Genomic DNA, 15910 nt, shown 5'->3' with positions numbered 1-15910 from the left:
GAATACATCGAAAGTTCGGAATGGTAGAGGAAAGGTCACTATGTTCAATGTAGCCCTCTCCAATATATATCACCGATTTCAAACTTGTACAGATCTATGGAGTCTCGCCCTTTGCAGACTACCATTCCATCACATTAATTTGAGCTTTTATCCAATTACTTGCACTCTTATTTGTTTTAACTCAACAAACGTTTTGCATGTTTTAATTGATAAAGTATCATTGTTTTCAAAATAAACAAATTTTTCAAAAATTGTTCTTAAACAAAGTGAACGTTCACAATGATGGAAGGATACTTAGGAGATCCGCAGTGCTCTCCCGAGGGTGGTATGATTACCAACAGGTAAGACATTCGTTCGTATCTCGAGCATAACTTTATCTTTCTCCTGTCGAACCTCTTTTGGTTTCTCCTTAGCAAGGTTGCTCAGTGCAGTGTTGGTCGAAGTTGTTCACCTTCACGTTCCCGGCAGTACAACATTCTCCCTCCAAGTCCCTGTTAGCCCTATTGTGGGGCATCTCCAGTATAGGTTTGTTCGAGCCCTACCGTGGGGCATTCCCAGCAAGGTTGCTTTTGAAATACTTTTGTGGGGCAGTTCCCCAAGCAGAGTGTTTACTGAAGACGTTAGCGTTCGTCTCTCCAGCAGAGCAGTCTTCTCCTCTCCCCGCAGGATGATTGTTCCCTATTGTCCTAGTCTCTAGTGGATTTTCTTGGCTCTCTGGTGACTTTGGTTTTCTCTCCGGGTGGTTGATTCCCGGACCTGTGTGTTGAGCATGTCTGTTCGTCAGCATTCATCATACATTTTTAGGTATAATGCATACATGCATAATCATAGCATTCGGATACTCATGATGCAACTGTTACCGTGTATCTGTTGATGGTTGTCTCCTGCTATTTGTTGATACAGATCTCTCCAGTAGATCCTCCCTAGCAGATATGGGTGTGTCTGATCTCTCCATGTAGAGCCAACCCCTTAAGCATAAAGTGTCTATCCTTTCCTGCCATTTCCCCACTGAGATACATCCTCGTGGATGACGGTTGTTTCCGTTCCCTCCCAACACACATTGGGATAGGTTTCCCCTATTGAGTTCTTTCCTCATTAGGATGGGTCTTGATTCAGGTTGCCTTTTTGGATCGATCCTAAATTGGCTTCCTTGTAACTGTCTCTTGTGCTTCCCTGGGGCATAAATGAGTAGTGACTCACTAACCGACACTCATTCATCCTATCCTCAGCGGAATTTGTTGGCTTCTACCTACGAACCGGTAGCTGTAAGTCCTTTCTTTACGGTCTTCTACCCGCTACCCGGTAGTTGTAAATCCTTTTTTCTCACTCTGTCTCTCAGCAGATCGTTTGGGGGCCTCTACCTACAAACCGGTAGTTGTAAGTCCTATCTTTGTGGTTTTCTACCTACTAGCTGGTAGTTGTAAAATCCCACTTTTTCCCCCTTGTTGGAGTTAGCCCTGTGTGCTCATCCTATCGATGACTGGTTACTTTTCCGTGGTTTTCTGCCTACTAACCGGTAGATGTAATCCCCTCTTTGCGGTTATCAGTACCCAGTTGACGGTATTGATATTCTTTGCCCCTCTGGATACTTGCCTTGATCAAGCAGTATTGTCCCCATTGGGTCTTCCCCTTCTTTTTGGATACTTGCTCCCAGTAAGCAACTTTATCCTCTTTTGATTGGTCATCTTTTTCCTACCTAGCCTGGTACCTCGATGCCTTTCTTTTCGGTCGTTTATCCATCTAACAACCTACAACCCGGTTATGGATAATCTTCCATGCGAGTGTATTATCTACGTTTTGACGGCTATAGATAATATGTCTCATGCACTTTTTGGTCAATCTTTCGATTGTTATCTCCAGCAGAGTAAGATTCATATTTCTTGTGGAATCGAATGTCCATCCTTTAACAAGACTGCTTTTCTAAGCCCTCTTCAGGATGTTGAGTGTTTTGGAACACAAACCAATTCACGCTTTGGCACTCAGGCCAATTTTTCCGGTATTCAGACCGAAGAAGTTTCCGACGATCAGGTCGATGTACTTATGTTTTTTCCGGTATTCAGACCGAAGAAGTTTCCGACGATCAGGTCGATGTACTTATGTTTTTTCCGGTATTCAGACCGAAGAAGTTTCCGACGATCAGGTCGATGTACTTATGTTTTTTCCGGTATTCAGACCGAAGAAGTTTCCGACGATCAGGTCGATGTACTTATGTTTTTTCCGGTATTTAGACCGAAGAAGTTTCCGACGATCAGGTCGATGTACTTATGTTTTTTCCGGTATTCAGACCGAAGAAGTTTCCGATGATCAGGTCGATGTACTTATGTTTTTTTCCGGTATTCAGACCGAAGAAGTTTCCGACGATCAGGTCGATGTACTTATGTTTTTTCCGGTATTCAGACCGAAGAAGTTTCCGACGATCAGGTCGATGTACTTATGTTTTTTCCGGTATTCAGACCGAAGAAGTTTCCGACGATCAGGTCGATGTAGTTATGTTTTTTCCGGTATTCAGACCGAAGAAGTTTCCGACGATCAGGTCGATGTAGTTATGTTTTTTCCGGTATTCAGACCGAAGAAGTTTCCGACGATCAGGTCGATGTACTTATGTTTTTTCCGGTATTCAGACCGAAGAAGTTTCCGATGATCAGGTCAATGTACTTATGTTTTTTCCGGTATTCAGACCGAAGAAGTTTCCGACGATCAGGTCGATGTACTTATGTTTTTTCCGGTATTCAGACCGAAGAAGTTTCTGACGATCAGGTCGATGTACTTATGTTTTTTCCAGTATTCAGACCGAAGAAGTTTCCGACGATCAGGTCGATGTACTTATGTTTTTTCCGGTATTCAGACCGAAGAAGTTTCCGACGATCAGGTCGATGTACTTATGTTTTTTCCGGTATTCAGACCGAAGAAGTTTCCGACGATCAGGTCGATGTACTTATGTTTTTTCCGGTATTCAGACCGAAGAAGTTTCCGACGATCAAGTCGATGTACTTATGTTTTTTCCGGTTTTCAGACCGAAGAAGTTTCCGACGATCAGGTCGATGTACTTATGTTTTTCCGGTATTCAGACCGAAGAAGTTTTCGACGATCAGGTCGATGTACTTATGTTTTTCCGGTATTCAGACCGAAGAAGTTTCCGACGATCAGGTCGATGTACTTATGGCACTCAGGCCAATTTTCCGGTATTCAGACCGAGGTGGCGATCAGGCCAATTTCCGATGTTTCAGATCGACATCAAATCTCTCATATACCAATGCTCAGTATTCAGACTGACGAGCGGCGCTCAGGCCGTGGATATCCCTGTGTTACCATTTATTTTGGTATCCAGGTCGACGTTTCTGTTTCGGTATTCAGGCCGATTTCTTTTTCCGTTCCAGACGGGTTTTTCTTTCAAGACTGTTTCTTTGCCGATCCTGACAGGAATTCTTGTATTATATCCAGTTGGTGCAAATTTCTACGGTTCTTAGTATTCAATCCCTGTTTACCCTGAAAGTCTGACAGCCATCGCTATCATCCGTTCGGGTTCCCAGCTGATTGAATAGGGGCAGCTGTAGCACCTCAAATTTGCACCTATCATTGTACATACATTCTCATATTAGGTCATAACATAACATGGTCCACTGCATAGCATTGCATTGTCCCTTTGCCTCAAGTGCAAGCCATTCAGTCAGATTAGGTCAAACTGGTCAGGAGATCAGTCAATCAAGCAAGAAAGCACAATTTCCAAGGAGCCAAGGCCCTAGGGTTGGTCCAACATGTTCACATGACTTGGGGATCCATTTGAAGTGTTTTGGTCAAGGATTGGATGCTCAGAAGCCATCATTCAATGCACAGTCAGTCAGAAACCCTAAAAAGTCAAACTTGGTCAACTGTGATTGATTTTATGGTTTTGATGGATGGATTTGGTTTGAGAGAGCTTATTCATGTCCAAATAGGCCTCATATATCATGGCAAACATCATCATTGGAGAATTTGAAGCCAAAGCAGAAATTTCCAAAAATAGAAACTGGACCTGTAATTTTAACTGCCAAAAATGGAAACTTCTTGATCCCAAACTTAAATCATGATACAAGCTTCAAATGAATTTTTTCCCAACATGAAAGTTGAAGATCTTGTTCTCCCATTTCCAAAAAGTCCAAGAACTCTCAATTCCCATGTATGGTTGGCAAGATATGATCAATTCATTTTCAAAAATTCTTGAACTTCAAAAGGCCATATCTCTCAAACCATTTGGCCAAATTTGGTGGGGTTTGTTCCAACAAGTCACATTTGACCTCCTCTTTCCAAAAATATAACCCTCATGCACCAAAACCTCATGGATCAAAATGGCATTTTTTGACTTACTTGAATTATTTTTAAGTGAGGTAAAAAAGTGAACTTTTGATTTATGCACTTCCAACCATTTTGGCTATTCAAAATTGATCTGAAATGTTGTTTGTGACATGTTTGCAAGCCCAATTCGAGCTGCAGCACCATACACCCCACCACTCAAGTGAAAATGGCCAATTAGCAAAAACCCTTATTAAACCAATTGGTGATTAGCATTCGTTGAGCAGACCTTAAACAGCATACAAATACTCCTTTTTCTGCTCATTGCAACCCTAGCAGCCAACACATAATACAGAAAAACCATCTTTCTCTCAATGCTCATTTTCTCTCATTTTGGAATTTTTTGTTAACAAACCTCAAGCACTCGAGCCCTGGCCATTTACCTCATCACTCACCATCCTTTTGAGCATAGTACAAGCTTCATTTCACAACTGGAACAACAATTTCGAGCTCTGTTTCTCCAAGCATTCATCAATGGCAGATTTCGATTTGTTTTGTTTCAAGCATCACTGAGCTAAACATCTTAACCATTCATCATCTGGAGCTTAAACCTTCATCTGTTTCGAGCTTACAACATCAAACAACAACTGTTTCACTCATTGTTTCAAAATCAAGTAAGATTTCAAATCTCCAATTTCTTGAAACCATGCTATGCACTTTGTAGATATCCTTGCCCTGGTCATTATAAGCTTTGAGTTGATGAAAATGGTTGAGTATTTGTGATGTTATGATGTTTTAAAGTTTGATGTTGCATATTGTTTTTGCTCGATTCATGATTTGTAGTGTGTTTTAATGAAAATGGATGATGGATTATGTATGTACAATGTTTGCTGATCATGTTGGTATCTTCAATTTGTGTTTCTGGGCGTTTTAAAATTTCGCGATTTGAAATGATGAAGATGAAGCTTGCTGTTCATGTTAAACCCTAGCTGCATATCATTTCCCAGATTTTTGTCCTATTCACGTGCATGGCACTGTTGGCCCATAACAACCAATCACGTTATTTCCTGATCATGAGCAAAACGGCCGCGTTTAGATTAGTGGATCCAGTAATTGCAAAAATGCCATCCGTGGCATGTGACACATTGAATTATGTTGTTTTCTCAATTTTAATTTCACTTTTTGATCACAAACTTTGAAAAATCATAACTCTTTTGTTTTTAGTCCAATTTCCATGAGATTTTTTGCATTCTTTTCATCATGATCTCTACTTAATTGTCATATTTTTTCCAGATTTTTGTGATGAATGGATTTTATTTGGCATATTGGTTTGTAACATGTATCCCCATTTTGCACATTCCACCAAATCATTTGTGAAATAGTCATGCTTTATCCTTTGACCTTGAAACTTTTTGTGCACAAACTAGACACATCCATGGTGATTTTGGTATAAGGTTCATGAATTTATCTTATCTGGATTGTGAGTTATGAATTTTTGAAGTAGGGTGTGACAATTTGTGTCACACCATTGATGTGCAAATTGTTGATTTTCTTAACCATGCTTCTTGACCTCAAAATGGATTGAATTTTTGAATGATTGAGCTCTTGTATGTCTAGTTCACATGGGATTTTTGTTGGAATTATTTGTGGCATTTCCTAATTGTTTGAGATTTTATCCCCTGTTTGACCAAAATGTTGACCTTGTGTGATGAATGTGCCCATTTGTTTTGTGAAATGCTCATACTTTATTAGATGGACATGAAATTTCATATGTGTTTACTAGACATCTTAATATTTGACATGGTTTTAGTCCCATTCATTTATCTTATGCCATCTCTGATTTATGAATTTTTCAAGTTGATGCATGTTTGGTTGACTTCTTTGAGCATGTTCAAAATTGCCTTGCCTTTCTGATTTTCATTGATTGCCTTCCACTTGTCCAAATGAGATGAAATTTGACATGCTTACCATTCTGTGGGTTGTGATTGATCATGATTTATTTGGTGATTTTTGGAAATGTTTGAGATTGCTTTTGATTCAAGTCTTGCTGTTGACTTCTATGAGCTTCTGAATGCCATGTTTTGACATAAATTGTTCATGAAATGATGATGATGATTGATATGAATGTGAACCCAATTAGTTTTGTTCCTTGATTGTTTGAACATCATTTTGGATGCTTGCCACTTGCTGTTTGAACTTTTTCATTCCTTTTTGACCCTAGGCTTGCCCTAGTGGTCCCGTTACTCACCTTTGAGCTCATGTTTTCAGGTTGACCAACAAATGACCAATGAGACCAATTCTTTTTGATTGAGCTTGCTTGAATATCATTGATTAACTTGTTTGTTTTGTAGGTGGCTTGGCTCACATGCCTTAGCCCTGTGCCTTGCACATTCACTTGCTTATGATTGACTGTTGATTTCTGTTTCCTTTTGATTTGATTTTGAAGTTGTATACTAATGTCTGCTTGACTATTTCAGGTGCTTTTAGTTGCTCAGTTCCTTGTGAACTTTTGCTTTGCTTTGCTTGATAAGCAATTTGCATTGAGGTATACTTCTAATCTTCATGTAGTCTGGAAGACCTGGCCTGTTACTTGGCCAGGCACTTGTCTGAAGTCCTCCTTAAGAGGCAATGTTTGTGGTTGTTTAATTTTGTCCTTGTATAGAGTCAAAGACCTCCTAAGTGAAGAGGCAATTGGCAGAACCCAAGGGATATGCAATCTATCCCCTGCTATTCTGTGTGTCATCTGCTTTGCTCACACCACTGTGTTGATGCATTGCAGATACAAACCCAAGATCTTGTACCATTGTACAGTTGAGTCAGTTTTAAATGTGTAGGAGGGTTCCCACTTTCTGAACCCACACATTCTTGTCTTAAGCTCTCCCAGGCCAGGGATAAGAGCTGTGAAGTCTCATCTTCACTCACCTTTCATCTGCTTCACCTTAGCCCCTCAATGGCAAGGTTAAGAGCACCATTAACCCAGTTCCAGTGGTTTGTTTGTTGAGGTTGATATGACCCCTCGACTAAAACCTAGCCTTGATGTTTGAGCCCCTTGTTGGTGTGTTTATTTCATGTTGTATGTGCTTGTATGGTGTGATTGTATCCCCTAGGTTTGCTAGACTCCGCGTAGTCTCGTTTGCATGTCAATTAAGGTAGCACGGTTCCTTCGTATAGGACTTCCTTTCTTGCTTGCGCTTTCCTAAAACACAAACAAACATTATCCCCTCTAAAGGATACGTCCACTCCTTCTACTACAGGTGAGTAAGTCTCCAAAGGTCGAGCATCAGGTAGATTGCGCAGTGACGTTGTCCACTTAAAAAACACAAACCAACGGGAGTAGTTTAGCCGAACTACGGCAACTCTGATTCTCATGTCCAGATGAGATACGTAGGCACGAGATGCGATGTCTTGTCGAGTTTGACTAACAACTAACACTAATTCTCTTCTCTCGCCCTCGTTGCGATTGAGACCTCCCCCTTCTCTTGCCCTAGTTGCAATCGAGACCCTTTTTCTTCCTGTGCAAGTCATGTTTAGGATAGGCTTGCTTCCTGTGCAAGTTAGCTAGAAACCTTAACTTAGGGACGACTTTGCATGACAACATCTAGGCTCGAGTCGTAGTCTCCCTAGTGTTGTGTCTCCCTCTGTTATCTGGTTAGGCTAGTCCTTTTTCCCTACGTAGGGGAACTACGTCGCCCTGATCCTCATACCAGATGAGGTACGTAGGCAGGAGATGAGCTGATCTCTCCGGGCGCTTTTTTTTTCCTTTTCAACCCTTTGTGTCTTCAACCCCTCTGTGTGTGTTGTTGTATGCTTGGAAGCTGATGTAAGTCCCTCGAGTGGCATTCGGGTTCCAGTGTAGGTATTTTCTGGTTGGAGTCCGACGTAAGTCCAGCGATTGGCAGTTGGTTTCCTGTGCGTGTTTTGGTTCGGATGCTGATGTAAGTCCAGCGATTGGCATTCAGGCTCCACGTTTGCCTTTGCCTGTGTTTGTTTGTGCGCGTGTCAGCCGAGCTACGAATGCTCTGATTCTCCTTCGTCCAAGGAGATACGTATGCATAGGATGCGATATCCTAGCGAGCATGTGTCGTTTCCCCAGTCCGAACTACTTCGACTCTGATGTCTATGCCTGATAGACTAAGTAGGCCCAGGATGCGGTATCCTGACGAGTCAGTCTTGTCTGTTTTCTTGGGTCTCTTTCAGCCAGTGTGTGTGTGTGTGTGAGCAGCGTGTTTTAGCAACCATTTTCCTTCCTATTGTGCGTGGATCCCGTCGAGTACGACGGATGCGTAGGGGTGCTAATACCTTCCCTTCGCATAACCAACTCCCGATCCCATTCTCTTTGGTCGCGAGACCATGTCTTTTCCAGGTTTACTCTGAGCGTTTCCTTTCCCTCTTTTGGGATAAATAACGCACGGTGGCGGCTCTGTTGTTCTTCGTTTCCCGCCGGTTTTTCGCGTAATGCGACAGTAATCGCTTCGCATTGGAGTTTTACCACAATTATGTAATTGAGTCTGTGATAGAGTCTGTATTCGAGTTTGGAGCACTTTGGAAGGAAGTTAATCCTGCAGCCATTTTCTTTTCCGCATTGCAATTTACTCAGCCCTCCGATTGGAGCAGGTTTTTATTACTCGCCTTTACTTTATTTATTTTCCGCACTCGCCTTTACTTTATTTATTTCCAGCACTCGCCTTTACTTTATTTATTTCTCGCACTCACTTTTATTTTATTTATTTCCCGCACTCGCTTTTATTTTATTTATTTCCCGCACTCGCTTTTATTTTATTTATTTTCCTCGCACTCGCTTTATATTATTTATTTTCCGCACTCGCACTACTTTCATTTATTTTCCGCACTCGCTTTAAATTATTTACTTTCACACTCGCACTACTTTTATTTATTTTAATGCACTTTTACTTTACCATGTCTAGCTAAATTTATAAGGCTAGATTGTAAGGATCGTAATTAAACCAGTAATCCGTACAATTGTTCGTAGAAACACTTAAAGGGCTATTTTAACTTTCAACTTAAGTTTTCCCGCACTTCAATTCCGTTGGGTAAGATCGAAAGCCGTCCAACGTCTTTTTAAACTTAATTGTTTTTAACTATTTCAAAAACAGTGAAAGCGCTTTGTCTAGTTCATTAGGAGTGTTTAACATCAAAAAGAAAAGAGATTTTGAAACTATTTTCGGACGCGTTTATAAGTTTAGAGTCTGGTTCGTGAGAACCTCTTTTGGTTAAGAAATCCAGGTTATAATACTTTTCAACTTAGTCAAGATACTATATTTCTTAAAAATGGGTTTACTACTCTAACGCAATGCACGCCTTTTTATAAGTGACAATAAGAGGGTTTGATTAGGGAGTACAACTCGGTTCTGAATACGCGAAAGCGACAGTTCCCGTTAAATTAGTTCTTTTCAAAGTAGGAAACATTGCCCATAAGTTGTTCTGTTAGCAAGTATTTGGATTATCATTTAATTATGTGAATTACATTCGACCCTGTCTTTATTAATTAAATTTATTTTAAAACTTTACTTATCAATTGCACACTACAAAAACACCTATTTTAATTGCCTTTGATAAACACCATAACAATAGATAACGATAGATTGACACTTGGTCTCTGTGGTTCGATAATCTTTTATATTACTCTGACGCGTTCGTACACTTGCGAACATCAAGATTTACAACGCATCAGTACGCTTTTCTCCAGCGGCTAGGTAGTCTAAATTCAAAGTTTTAATGGCCCAATAGGCTTTATGCTCTAACTCGAACGGTAAGTGACAGGATTTTCCATAGACTAGTTGGTAAGGAGTCGTTCCTATAGGGGTTTTGAAAGCGGTTATATAGGCCCATAATGCTTCTTGAAGCTTCTGAGACCAGTCTCTCCTAGAAATAGAAACAGTTTTCTCTAGGATTTGTTTTATCTCCCTATTAGATACTTCTACTTGGCCACTAGTTTGTGGATGGTATGGTGTTGCTACTCTGTGTTTAACTCCTTATTTTCTTAAAATTTTGTCAAATATTCTCGATATAAAGTGTGATCCTCCATCGCTTATGACTAAACATGGTGTTCCAAATCTAGGGAATATATAGTTTTTAAATAATTTGATTACTACCCTAGTTTCGTTTGTGGGTGCGGCTATAGCTTCAATCCACTTAGACACATAGTCTACAACTACTAAGATATACCTGTTTCCTAAGGATGGTGGAAAAGGTCCCATGAAATCTATACCTCATACGTCAAAGAGTTCTACTTCCTGAATGTTTCTTAGAGGCATTTCATCACGTCTTGAAATGTTTCCAGTGCGTTGGCATCTATCACATTTGACAATGTAAGCATAGACATCACGCCACATGGTAGGCCAGAATAGGCCAGCTTGAAGGATTTTGGCGTATGTCTTAGAGGTGCTCGCATGTCGATCATAGGGTGCAGAATGACAATGTTTGATAATATTATTTACCTCTTCTTCTAGAACGCAACGACGAAAAATGCCATCTTTAACCCTTTTGAAAAGGAGTGGTTCGTCCCAATAGAAGTTTCTCACATCGTGGAAGAATTTCTTCTTGCGGTGGTAGTCAAGATCAGGGGGTATTATATCAGCAACTAGGTAATTAACGAAGTCTGCATACCAGGGTACGTTACTTATTGCTAAGGAATTTTGGGAATGCTCATAAAGATCTAGGTTATTATCTTCAATGGTTTCTACTCTGGCTATCAGTCTATCATAGGCGAAATCATCGTTTATGGGTACTAGTTCAGGTTTTAGATGTTCTAGCCTAGAAAGGTGATCGACTACTACACTTTCAGTGCCTTTTTTTTCTCTTATGTCTAAATCAAACTCTTGTAGTAATAGAATCCATCGGAGTAACCTGGGCTTGGCATCTTTTTTACTTAATAGGTAACGAATGGCAGCATGATCGGTGTAAACTATAATTTTTGCTCCTACTAGATAAGATCTAAATTTGTCTATAGCGAAAACTACAGCGAGTAATTCTTTTTCAGTTGTTGTGTAGTTAAGTTGGGCAACATCTAGGGTTCTACTGGCATAATAAATGGCATGTAATTTTTTATCTTTCCTTTGTCCTAGAACGGCTCCAACTGCATAATCACTAGCATCGCACATTATCTCAAAAGGTTCCGACCAATCAGGTGGTTTCATAATGGGTGCAGATACTAATGCTTGCTTTAAAAGATTAAATGCGTCATTACATTTTTCATCGAAAGTGAATTCAGCATCTTTCATTAAAAGTCCAGTTAAAGGTTTAGTTATTTTGGAGAAGTCCTTAATAAAACGTCGGTAGAATCCAGCGTGTCCAAGAAAGCTTCGAACTTCTCTGATGGTTTTTGGGGGTTTTAGGTTTTCTATAACTTCTATTTTGGCTTTATCTACCTCTATGCCTTTTTCGGAAACTATATGTCCTAAAACTATTCCTTCGGTCACCATGAAATGACATTTTTCCCAGTTTAGCACGAGGTTAACTTTCACGCATCTCTCCAGGATTTTCTCAAGGTTAGCAAGACAATTGTGAAAATCGAATCCGCAAACCGAGAAATCATCCATAAACACTTCCATGATACCATCTAGGTAATCTGCAAAGATTGACATCATGCAGCGTTGGAAAGTAGCTGGAGCGTTACAGAGGCCGAATGGCATTCGTCTGTAGGCAAAGGTTCCCTAAGGGCATGTAAAGGTAGTTTTTTCTTGATCTTCGGGGTGAATAGGTATTTGGAAGAATCTAGAGTATCCATCTAGATAACAGAAGTAAGAGTGTCTGGCTAGACGCTCCAACATGTGGTCTATAAATGGTAAAGGAAAATGGTCCTTCCTAGTTACTTTATTTAATTTTCTATAATCTATACACATCCGCCATCCTCATTCTAAACGTTTCGCTACATGTTCGCCTTTATCGTTTCGCACGACTGTGATGCCTCCCTTTTTAGGTACTACATGCACAGGGCTCACCCACTTACTATCCGAGATCTGATAGATTATACCTGCCTCAAGTAACTTAAGAACTTCCTTCTTAACAACATCACTCATTATAGGGTTTATTCTTCTCTGATGCTCCCTAGAGGGTTTTGAATCTTCTTCTAGCGAAATCCGATGCATGCATACGGATGGGCTTATACCTTTCAGATCAGAGATATTATATCCTAAGGCTGAGGGGTGTCTTCGTAAAACGTCTAAAAGTTGGTTCGTTTCCTCATGGCTCAAGGTAGTGCTAACTATCACTGGACGGTTCATCTTTTCATCGAGGAACTCATATCTCAGGTTCTTAGGCAGTTCCTTAAGTTCTAAGGTTGGTTTCTTAGGGCATGGCATAGGATCTGGGGTAAGGGATAAACATTCGTAAAGGTTATCATCGATGTAAGGTTCTTTAAAGTCATCATCTTCCTTTATGGGGGTTGATGGTAACTTAATTGTTTTTATAATTTCTTTTTGTTCTAATTCTCTAACACATTCATCAATGATATTTAAGGCATAACATGAGTCTCCCATCACAGGTGCCATAAGAAATTTCGAAAGTATAAATTCAACTTTCTCGTCACCTACCTCAAATGTCAACTTTCCTTTCTTGACATCTATTATGGCTTCTGCAGTTGATAAGAATGGACTACCTAGAAGGATTGGTATATCATTGTCCTCTTTGATGTCCATGACAACAAAATCAGTAGGGATAAATAACAGACCTATCCTAACATGAACATCTTCTAAAATGCCTATCGGATATTTGACAGATCTATCGGCTAACTGAAGTGACATCTTAGTGGGTTGTAATTCTCCTAAGTTTAACCTCTCACAAACTGCTAAGGGCATTAAGCTCACACTAGCTCCTAAGTCTAGAAAAGCTTTATCGATGATATGATTACCCAGAAGACAAGGAATGGAGAAATTTCCAGGGTCTTTATCTTTCTTTGCTAATTTGTCCTCGGAAATAGCATTACATTCCAAAGGCTTCGGATCGTCAAGTCTACGTTTGTTGGTAAGGATGTCTTTCAGAAACTTTGCATAAGAAGGTATTTGGGTGATGGCTTCTATGAAAGGGATTTCTACATGAAGTTTTTCTATAAATTTAATAAATTTTTGATACTATTTATTGATATGGGCTTGTTTGAGTCTTTGCGGATATGGTATAGGTGGTTTATATGGCGGGGGCGGTACATAAGTTTTATCTTTAGGTTCTTCTCCTTTCTCTTGACCTTCCTGGTTTTCAGATTCCTCTGGTTCCTTTACTTTGTCCGGGGGTTTGGTACATTCCTTAGAAGTTTCGGGGTCACTCAATCTTGGGTTTGGTGGCTCATCATAAGCGTTCCCACTTCGTAGGGTAATGGCATTGGCTTGCCCTCTCGGATTTTGTTGAGGTTGTCCAGGGAATTGTCCTCCAGGTGTAGTCTAAGGGGCTTGGTTTAAAGCTACCTGAGAGATCTGGGTTTCAAGCATCTTGGTATGAGTAACTATTTGGTCAACCTTGGTTCCTAACTGAGTAATCAATTTGTTAACATGAATGTTTTGGTTCATGAACTCCTTGTTTTGTTGGGTTTGAGCAGTGATAAAATTTTCCATAATTTTCTCAAGGCTCGGCTTTGGTGGTACAGGTTGCATAGGTTGATTTGATCTAGGGGCTTGATAACTAGGTCTCGGAGGTGCATTATTTTGAATAGGGTTATTGTTTTTATAGGAGAAGTTTGGGTGATTCCTCCATCCAGGGTTATAGGTATTCGAGTATGGGTTCCCTTAGGTGTAGTTCACTTGCTCGGAATGGGTTTCGTATAATAGACTGCATTCTGCAGATTGGTGTCCTTTGGTTCCACATATCTCACAATCCGACGAAACTGCGGCTACAGTATTCGGGTTTATGCACATATGCTCGACTTTGACGACTAATGCGTCCATTTTAGCTTGCATCATGTCTATAGAGCTTAGTTCATGCACTCCTCCTTGGGCTTCCTTCTTCTCAACTGTCGCTCGTTCGACTCCCCATGATTGATGGTTTTGAGCCATATCTTCGATGAGGGCACTAGCTTCAGGATAAGGTTTGTTCATCAGAGCACCGCCTGCGGCAGCGTCGATGGTCATCTTTGTGTTGTAATGAAGTCCATTATAGAAGGTTTGAATGATTAACCAATTTTCTAAACCATGATGTGGGCATGCTCGTAACAACTCTTTATATCTCTCCCAAGCTTCGAACAACGATTCTCCTTGGTTTTGGGTAAATCTAGTTATATGGTTTCGAAGAACGGCGGTCTTACTCGGGGGAAAATATCTAGCAAGGAAAACTCTTTCTAAGGTTATCCCAAGTCGTAATGGAATTGGGTGGAAGGAAATCTAACCATGATAGGGCTTTATCTCTGAGGGAAAAAGGAAATAATCTTAAAGGTATTGCCTAAGGAGAAACTCCATTGGTTTTAAAAGTATCTTCTAATTGAAGAAATATTTTTAAATGTTGGTTAGGGTTCTCGGTAGCGAGACCCGCGAATTGTCTCCGTTGCACTAGTTGCAACAGGGATGGTTTAAGTTCGAAATTATTAGCTGGGATGATTGGGTTTACTATACTAGAACTAGATTCTTCATTAGATGGTTGAGCGAAGTCCTTAAGAGGTCTTTGGTTTTGATCTTCGGCCATAGCTCTCTTAATTCTATGAAAGAATAAACGTGCGTGAGCGTAACGTTCAGGTTCCGCCAGAGGGTTTACTAAATTTAAACTTCCGGTGCTGCGAGTTCTTCGCATTGACCGGCGGGAAATAACCTAAGTCTAAACGATATAACAACAGGAAAATGAAATTTGACGAAATTGGTCCCTCGCAACGGCGCCAAAAACTTGATGCGTGTTTTTTGCAAGTATACGAACGCGTCAGAGTAATATAAAAGATTATCGAATCCACATAGACCAAGTGTCAAGCTATCATTATCTATTGTTATGGTGTTTATCAAAGGTAATTGAAATAGGTGTTTTCAGAGTGTGCACTGAAAATTAAAGCGTTAAATAAAGATTAATTAATAAAGACAGGGTCGAATGTAATTCACATAATTAATTGATAATCCAAGTACTTGCTAATAGAATTACTTATGGGCAATGTTTCCTACTTTGAAAAGAACTAATTTAACAGGAACTGTCGCTTTCGCGTATTCAGAACCGAGTTGTACTCCCTAATCGAACCCTCTTATTGTCACTTATAAAAAGGCGTGCATTGCGTTAGAGTAGTAAACCTATTTTTAAGAAATATAGTATCTTGACTAAGTTGAAAAGTATTATAACCTGGATTTCTTAACCAAAAGAGGTTCTTACGAACCAGACTCTAAACTTATAAATGCGTCCGAAAATAGTTTTAAAATCTCTTTTCTTCTTAATGTTAAAAACTCCTAATGAACTAAAAAAAGTGCTTTCGCTGTTTTTGAAATAGTTAAAAACAATTAAGTTTAAATAGACGTTGGACGACTTTCGATCTTATCCAACAGAATTTAGGTGCGGGAAAACTTAAGTTGAAAGTTAAAATAGCCCTTAAGTGTTTCTACGAACAATTGTACGGATTATCGGTTCAATTACGATCCTTACATTCTAACCTTATAGATTTAGTTAGACATGATAAAGCAAAAGTGCATTAATTTAAATAAAAGTAGTGCGAGTGCGGGAAGTAAATAAT

At 39.9% G+C, this 15910-nt stretch overlaps 1 non-coding gene across 1 annotated transcript; it reads left to right on the top strand.

The window, feature by feature from the left end:
* The first annotated feature begins 14400 nt into the window (after positions 1 to 14400).
* Positions 14401 to 14507, top strand: LOC127125059 (small nucleolar RNA R71). The gene has a single exon (XR_007804524.1). It is a non-coding gene; the product is annotated as a small nucleolar RNA R71 (small nucleolar RNA).
* The last annotated feature ends 1403 nt before the right edge of the window (positions 14508 to 15910 follow it).

The sequence above is a fragment of the Lathyrus oleraceus genome, chromosome 2, assembly GCF_024323335.1.
Source record: "Lathyrus oleraceus cultivar Zhongwan6 chromosome 2, CAAS_Psat_ZW6_1.0, whole genome shotgun sequence".
NCBI lineage: Eukaryota > Viridiplantae > Streptophyta > Magnoliopsida > Fabales > Fabaceae > Lathyrus > Lathyrus oleraceus.
The sequence above is the reverse complement of the archived record's forward strand: the minus strand, read 5'-3'. Positions and strand labels throughout refer to the sequence as shown.